This window comes from Paramisgurnus dabryanus, chromosome 14, assembly GCF_030506205.2.
Source record: "Paramisgurnus dabryanus chromosome 14, PD_genome_1.1, whole genome shotgun sequence".
In the NCBI taxonomy this organism is placed as follows: domain Eukaryota; kingdom Metazoa; phylum Chordata; class Actinopteri; order Cypriniformes; family Cobitidae; genus Paramisgurnus; species Paramisgurnus dabryanus.
Window position 1 is genome coordinate 37,168,769 of NC_133350.1, and position 9,205 is coordinate 37,177,973.

Consider the following 9,205-nt stretch of genomic DNA (forward strand, 5'->3'; position numbering starts at 1 on the left):
ATACGTGTCTACATGAGTAGGATCAGATAACATGGTTACCTTATAATTTACAGGACCTAACTTTTTTACAATCTTGGCTGGGCCTTTCCACTTTGGTGAGATCTTAGCCATAAAAGCATCATCTGCACGAGAGAGAGGATGTGTACGTACCCAAACTAAATCACCCTCATTGAAGTTTTGAGCTCTTCTCTTGAGGTTGTAGTATTTCCTTTGTTTAGTCTGTGCCTTCTCCACATTTTCTCTTACTGACTCGTATAGAACTTTTTGCCGTTCTAAGGTACTATAGGCTGGTTGGTCAGGATCTGGTGGATTGTGTAAGGCTCTCTGCAAAGGACCTTTCAGCTGTCGTCCTAGTGCAATCTCAGCAGGTGAGTACCCGGTACTTTCGTGCCATGCAGTATTTAATGCAAATCTGAACTCGCATATCCACTGATCCCAGGTACGGTGGTTTTGTTCGACGTACATGGCAATCATGGTTTTCAAATTTCGATTGACCCGTTCAGTGAGGTTTGACTGAGGATGGTATGCGGTGGTGAGTTTTTGTGTTACTTGCCACTGCTTGCATACTTGGTCCAAGAGGTTTGAGGTAAATTGTGTACCTCTGTCAGACACGATAAATGCTGGTGTTCCCCACCTTGTGAAAATCTCCTCTATGAGAATCCGTACAATGGTTGTGGCCTTAGCAGCTCTCATGGGGAAAACCTCTACCCATTTAGTGAAATAGTCCACTATAACCAGAAGATACTCGTTCTGCCGGGTACTCCGTGGAAAAGGTCCCATGATGTCCATGCCGAGCATATATCCCGGCTCGACTATGGGCACACTTTGTAGATCACCTGCAGGTTTTAAGTTAGTGGGTTTATGCTGTTGACATTTCTCACAGTTCTTGCAGTGCTGCCATACATCAGTACGTATTGATGGCCAATAAGCAAATTCTAAAAGCCGCATCAGAGTTTTGAATCTTCCCAAGTGACCACTCAAGGGATTGTCATGTGCATAAGTTAACATAACTTCCTTCAGTTTTGCAGGGACTACAATTTGAAGCCTTTGGCCTTCTTTAGAGTCTGGGAGACTCCTAAATAAAACCTCATTTTTAAAAGTGTAGTGTGGTCTCTTTAGATCTGTGGTTTTTTGGGTCTGGACTTTAAACATGATCTCTTGGCACTCTGGGTCATTTTTCTGTCCATCAGCGATTTCTGACAAGTCCAATGGTAAATCACAAGTAACAGCATTAAAACCACAATTGGGTAAAGTGATCAACAACCCAGCCGGTGACTCAGACTCATCTCTCCTGGATAACACATCTGGCACAACATTACATTGTCCTTTTCGATACCGTACAGTAAAGTGATATCCTTGTAGTCTGATTGTCCATCTTTCCAGTCTGGATGAGGGTTTTGGATGTTGAAAAAGCCAGACTAAGGATGCATGATCAGTGATCACCTCGAAAGCTCTGCCTTCCAGATAATGGTGCCATTTCTCTACAGCCCATACTACTGCTAGACATTCTTTCTCTGATGTCGAATAGGATTTCTCAGCACCTCTGAGCAAACGGGATGCATAGGCAATAACTCTCTCTTGTCCATCCACTTCTTGGGTCAAAACAGCTCCTAGACCCACATCACTTGCATCAGTCTGTACTTTAAAAGAAGAATCAAAGTTAGGTGTAATTAAAACAGGTGCTCTGGTGAGTTCATCTTTGATGAGGTCAAATGAATGTTGACACTCATCTGTCCACTTCCACTGCACTCCTTTCTTCTTCAGTGCATGTAAAGGTGCTGCTTTAGTGGAGAAGTCAGGAATAAAACGATGATACCAAGCTGCAAGACCAAGAAACCTCTGAACTTCTTTTAAAGACTTGGGAGCTGGGTATGTTCTGATTGCATCTACTTTGTCTGAATTCACCTTGACACCGTCTGCTGTGATGGTATGGCCTAAGTAGTCAAGCGACGAACAGATGAACTTACACTTCTTGAGGTTCAGAGTGAGACCGGCTTCGTGCAGACTTAGAAACACTTGTTTAAGATGGTGCAGGTGTGTTTGGATGTCAGGAGAGTAGACAATAATGTCATCAATATAGACCATGCAACATTTGTTCTTATGCTTTCTAAGAACTTGCTCCATTAGACGTTGAAAAGATGCTGCAGCGTTTTTCAGGCCGAAGGGAAGACAAAAAAATTCATATAGTCCTGAAGCAGTAATGAAAGCAGTCTTTTCCATACTTGCAGGATTCATCTCAACTTGCCAATATCCACTCTTTAAGTCCAATGTGCTGAACACCTTGGCTCCTTGGAGAGAATCAAGAATATCTGTAATCTGCGGCATTGGATACGCATCGAGGTGAGTTTTTGCATTAAGACCACGGTAATCAATGCATAACCGGGATCCTCCATCTTTTTTATCTACAACCACCACAGGTGAAGCCCACGGAGATGTAGAAGGTTTGATGATATTTAGTTGAAGCAACTCCTTAATCTGTTCTTCAATAAAATCATTTTTAGTCTTAGAAACTCTGTATGGTCTTTTCCTTAAAGGAAGTTCATCAACTGTTTTAATCTCATGCTTAAGGTTAGTACGTCCTAGTTTGTGGGTACATACTAAAGGCCAGTCATACATGAGAGCTTTCAATTGATTCTTTACCTCATTTGATGCATGTGAATTATCCACTGCTTGGTTGATCAGCTTTGAATTCTCTTCTTCTTGAATCGTCTCATCTCCTCTTTGTGCAGCATAAAATTGGACAGTAGGGTACTCGTGCATTTTATGAAAACACATAGGATGACTGGAGTTAGCATTAGGCAAGTATATACAGGAAGCATTAAAATCGATGGTTAGTTTGGCTTCTTCAAGGAAATCCAGTCCTAAGATGATAGGAACAGCCAAGTTTTCATCGTCCATCACATAAAATGTGACTTCACACTGTAAAAAAAATCCGTAGAAATTACAATGTTATTGCAGCTGGGTTGCCGGTAATTTACCGTATATTTAAATTTATGTTATTTACTGGCAAGAGTTTGTTCAAAGTTAAATAAATTTTAAATATTAACAAGTCTTTATCTTTACAGAATAAAACTATACAATAACAACCTCATGCAAAGCATTCTGGGAACCAGAAATCATCATCAACCTTTTTCAGTTTTTTGCTTCAGATTTTGTTTCCCAGAATGTTTTGCTTGATGCTGTTTTTTAGTTTTACTCTGTAAAGACAAAGACTTGTAAATGTTTAATGTTCATTTAACTTTGAACAAAATGTTGCCAGTAAAAATCATAAATTTAAATCTACGGTAAGTTTCCGGCAACCCAGCTGCAATTTCTACGGAATTTTTTTACAGTGCATGTTTTACTCCGTATACTTCACATTTCCAGTGTACTTTGCCCTGGGTTTTCTGACTCTGGCCATTAGCTAGTATGAATGTTTGAGCACTTCTGGTCAATTGTTCATCCTTCTTCCTCAATCTCTGCCATACTTTTTGCTGCATCAATGAAAAGGTGCTTCCTGTATCAATTACAGCATTGAAGTACGAGTGATTTAAAATTATGGGAGCTTGCAGTACATTGTTACATTGGGAGCTGAAAGTGGAATCCATAAGCATGAGGCGATTTGGTTGAACTTTTCCAGCTGCAGATTTCTTCGTCGTCTCCTCATCTTTTCCTTGACTCCATCTTCTCTTGCTCTCTGCCCAGTCGTTCTCTATTTGCGTGCCAAGCCGAACCAAATCATCAATTGTTTTTGCAGTTCCCCTCAACAGTGAAGCCAGTCGTGGATTGCAGTTTCTCAACGTTGCTTGCACTAGCTCATTTTCCGACATCATAGGGTTAATCTTTAGTGACATCGCTCTGTAGTTAAAAGCAAAGTCTCTTATACTTTCACTACCTGTCTGTCTATAACTTGCCAACTTCTGAGCAGCAACTTCTTTATGGTCCTCATTCAGAAATGAAAAAAAAAACTTCTCTTTGAATGATGGCCAATCTATAATATTCTGCTTCTCTGCTCTCCACCAGCTCTTAGCAGTACCCTTAAGACTAACAGATAATGCTGCTAACAACTCTTCATGATGTAGAGGTCTCAATTCATTGATCGTTTTGAAGAGTACAATGAAATCAATGGGGTCTTCTGAATCCAAGTTACTAAAAGTAGGCAGTTCAAGTTTAACAATAGGGAGAGGAGATGACAATGAAGAAAGATATGATATTTGCTTTGTGGAGTCTTGAGGAACTGAAGCAATCTTGGATGGTGTTTGAGGCATCTTATGAGAAGTAGTAGTACTGGAATGCATGGGAGTGGACATGATAGGTTTAATAGCTTTAAATTGGTGCTCTAGCTGTCTATCTCGCCGTTTTAAACAATCCACAATGCTCTGACTCAGTTCATCAATTTTGGCATAACATTGCTGTTTGACACGATCTAGCTCTCTTTGTAAACAGTAGGTAATTCTGTCTTCACAGAAATAATGGGCACAAAGTTAAAAGCTTGTGGTGACAAGGTTACTGACTCTGTGCTCAAGATCAACAAGATGTTCTTCGATACTACCCATGCGTTGGGCATCTCCATCAATGCCAAATTGCAGCTCATCTTCATGAAACTCAAGAGGTGGTGGGGGTAATGGTAAATCATCAGGTTTAACAACATGCTCACCATTCTCTCTCTCTCTCTTCCTCCTCTGAATCTATATACAATTCACTAAAGTATCTATGAGATTTGTTACAGGGTCTCTACGCTCCCCGAAAGCTTCATCTGAATAATCAATGATGGGTGCTGCTCTCTCTTCCATTGCAGATGATTGTTTATAATATTTGTTTGTGAAGATATATCAGTACAGTCAAAATTTATATTTCTTAATATATGGGACTCCGTAAATTTAAATTAGGAAGGTCCCTGTTCGGGCGCCAATCTGTAACACTACCTTCGGTTTTTTGATGTGTTACTCTGAGGGGGTTCAGACTTTTGACATGTACTGACATACAAAAATTCACAAAACAAATTAGCTTATACAACAATTTTATTTTTCACTCAGTGCTTATATATATGTGACCCAAAGAAAATGAATAAATTGAAAGTCAATGGGATGAAGTCCACTTCGTGTTTCAATGTTCATTTTTGGAGTGACGATAAAGATGATGAGATGAGGTTTAACTCCACAAGGATATTTGAGTGCGATGCAATGTTGATTATCAGCAGTGAGAGAACCAAACAAGAACCTCCAGCTTGCTTTACACTGGGCTTTGAGCTCTCCCAGCAGCACTAATTACGAACACCATGATGAGACATAAGTGACATAAGAAAAAGAATAATACTGAAAAGTCCTTTCTAGAAAAAAACAAATAACTAACATTAGTGTTATTTTTACACAAACAAAAGAGCAGAAAAAAACCCAATCCATACTTACAGTTGAGCAGAAACTCAAGTTCTCAACAAGGACTCAGTAAAAATGGAAAGATAGCTTGAGTGGAAACCATGAGGCTTCCCTCTACCAAACAAATTCACTTCTTCTATGGTAGCTCAGCTTATATGCTGGTTACCTCCAGGCACTAGCAGCGCCCTCAAGTTGCTCCTAGAGGTACTACACTACTTTGCAGCTATCCCTAAGAAATCCCCAAAAATAAAAGCAAAAATAATACATAAAAAAAACAGGTAACATCTTGTCTGTTACAACTGTTTTGAGTTTCTTGAAGTTTGTCAAATGTCTTTGTTTTTGTCTTAAGTCTTTTTCCTTGTAAAGTAATTTCTTTAACTATAACCATAATAAATAGAAACACTTAGTAAACTTCCCTAAGTATGCCAACAATTGACTTTTAACACCAGTTTTATACACCTTAGAGCCATGGTTCTTAACGTTATTCCTGGAGGCCCGCTGCCCTGCACATTTTGTATGTCTCTTTTGTCTGACAGACTCCGTTCAGTTCATGGAGATCTCTTCTAATGTGTGAAGAAGGTGTGTTAAATAAGGGAGACATACAAAATGTGCAGAGCAGTGGGCCTCCAGGAATAACGTTAAGAACCACTGCCTTAGAGTACCCACTGAATTAGTGGATGTAGATTGTGACTTTCCTGGAAACTTAACTTGCTGTAAAATGTAATTCCAACTGGACAATGTATATCTGTATTAGCTGATTGTAGTTTTACTCTGTTTGTGTGTGCAATATATAAATAAATCTCAAGGTAAATTATGATATTGACTAAAGTGAAGAGAGAGAGTTGACCGGGGTCAATGGGTACAGTATCAAAAACTTCAAATACCTCTTGTTACGGTCGTCCAGGGTCTTTGGCCTAAATGTTAATATAAACTAATTTATTGTATCTTATGGGAAAGCTTTTAGCAGGGTTCCCGCGGGGTCTTAAAAAGTCTAAAATTCAGAAAGTTAAATTTAAGGCCATAAAAAGTCTTAAAAACGGACAGATTTTCATCCTAGGTCTTAAATTTAATTAACCCAAGTATTAAATTTCTTTCCTCTGTTTATTCCCGAAAAGCGTCGTCCGCTAAAAATAAAATATTAATTTAAATTTATTTTTTTATTTATTTGATGCAAAATTCATCAGTTTATTGGAAAAAAGTACGTTTTAAAAGTATGTTCCATGATGTTTTCTTTTTTTAACACAATGTTCGTATACCTTAGCCTACATTATTTGGCAATAAACATGATCTATTTCGAAACAGCCTTGTTAGCAACACAAAACAAACCACGAACAGCCTTTTAATGGTAAATTTTCATTTAATTATTGTGGAATTAGAGAAGCGAATAAATGCGATTGCGGTATAGTGCATATTTATGCATATAACGTATGGGTGGAAAAGTGTAAAACATTTTAACAAGGCACATATTAGCAGCTGACCATACTGATCTTTCCATATTAGTGGTTTTTATTTGTAAAAAAAAATGATATAATAAAAATAAAAAATATAATGTTTTGAGAATTTCTGAGTTCATTGGGTCGCGTTGGTCTTAAATTTCACTCATAATGGTCTTACAAATGTCTTAAGTCTTAAATTTGACTTGGTGAAACCTGCAGCAACCCTGTTTTAGACTCTGATCAAACCAGAGCATTTGGCGTAATGTCAAATAAACCAATCAGAACGTCATCCAACATTCCCTTTTAACGCAAGTGCGCAAGTTCCATGGCGGGTTGGTATTATTATGACGGATTTACCAGGCGCACGCCAGGAGCAGTTTTACAGCCGAGGAGACCGACATTCTTATAAGAGCAGTCAAAGACAGAGAAGTTGTTTTGTATGGGGATGGGAGAAACCCGCCCAAATCAGCGTAGGTTAAACAGGCATGGGAGGAAATAGCCGCAATTGTCTCATCAGCTGGCATCCCCAGGACGTTGCGCCAAGCGCTTCAATGATGTCAGGAGACCGGGGAATCCCAAGCTTGCCAGCATAAATCGGGCACGCCGTGTAACGGGAGGTGGATCTGCCTCTACACAGATGCCAGCAGAGGACATCGCTGCGTCCACCTTCACCGCTGAAAGCCAAGAAACGCAAGCAGTCCAACCCCAAAGTACTCTTACAAATCATTAATATACATTAAGGTTTCTTATGAAAACATTTTAATTATTATTTACGTAAAATAAATATAATACAGCCACACAACAAACTTATGAAAATATTTTAATCGTTATTTGCATGAGAATTTTGTAACGCAGCCACACAATAATTAAAAACTATCACCACGATGCTCAATACAATGATTTCCCTTATCTCGTGTATTAACATTAAGTGTAACAATTTATGATTTGCAAAAATAACTCTTGCATCTGTGTAGATTAGAAAGCAAAGTGTGTGCGCGTTGTGCACGCTATAAATTATGGTCAAGCATGCGCCCTTGAAATTGCATAATGAACAACGCGCCACTGACTTTAAACTTTTTTTTTCTGGTCAGTGGCGCAATTGTTTTTTGAAACTGCAAAATAGAATCAGGGATGGTTTGCGCCGGAACACGCCTCTTTTTGCGCTGAACCGCCCAGGAAGCGCAAGGTCATTCCCTAGTTTGCCGACGTGCGTCTGTGGAAGGAAAAACCCGCTGTGCGCCGGTGCAAAATACGAATGAAACATGTGTCACTGACAAAGTCAATTGCGCTGGGTGCAAGATAGGGCTAGATTTTGCACTGGAGTGTGAACCGAATGATCTGCCACAATGGGTAAATGTACATTTATGGTTGCTGGCTTGACAATCCTGAATATAAAGACTGACTGGCTAAGGATCCCAAAATGGTAACAAAAGCTAAATGCAAACTTTGTGTAAAATCCCCAACATGGCTGAGACGGCAATTGTAAGCCATATGAAAGGGAAAAAGCACGGCCTCTTGTTTGCAGCATTAACAACATTCATGGCCCAGACCATGGACATAATGCAGGAAGGGAATTTTGAAGATCGATAAAGGTGTAAAAGACCAATGGAGATTTGACTTGGCTAAGCGAAATTAGCAAGATTTGCAAGCCTTTCAGTTTGTGGGCTAAAAAAAATCAAACAGCCAGGTAACTTGCATGTTTTTGCAAAGACGTTTTACAACTGTATTTTGGGGTAACATTAATTGATTTGTCCCGTAAGTAAACGTTTTTGACTGCTACACTGATCTAACCACTGGCTGATACAACGGGTTTGTTAAACTCACGGGTAAACTTCATGTGGCGCCACAAGAATCTAGAGGCAGGCAGATGACATCAAAATCCAGTGAGAGCGATCCGAGAGGACGGTGCGATCACGGTACTTTGATGTCATCCACCTGTCGTTCTTGCAGTCGCATGTTTGCACGGTCACAAAATCTTAACGTTTGTACATGTTTGACCGCAGTTTAATATAAATCCATTGAAACACAAACAACTGTGCTTTGTGAGGCCCTACAATGGATAGAAATCTGAGAGGAAGAGTTTGTATGAGAGGAGGTCGGGGTGGTCAGCGAAGACAAAAAATTTTTAATATCTGATGAAATCAGAGCTACTGTGATTGACCATGTTCTGCACAAGATTTCTGTTTTGTCTTTTTGTACAAGTGCTAAATGCACAGTTTTTTTGTTGTTTTGCAACATGCATTTAGCCTACAATAAACATTTCTCAAGCTTCATGTCCTGAGCATTGTGTTTTCTATTTTTCTGGGTAGTGTTTAGTGACTGTTCCGTAGTGTGTTTAATTTTGATTGAATCCATTTTGACAAATTTCTGTAAAAATTGGTTTTCTATACCACTATACCAAGAAAGTGACCAGAT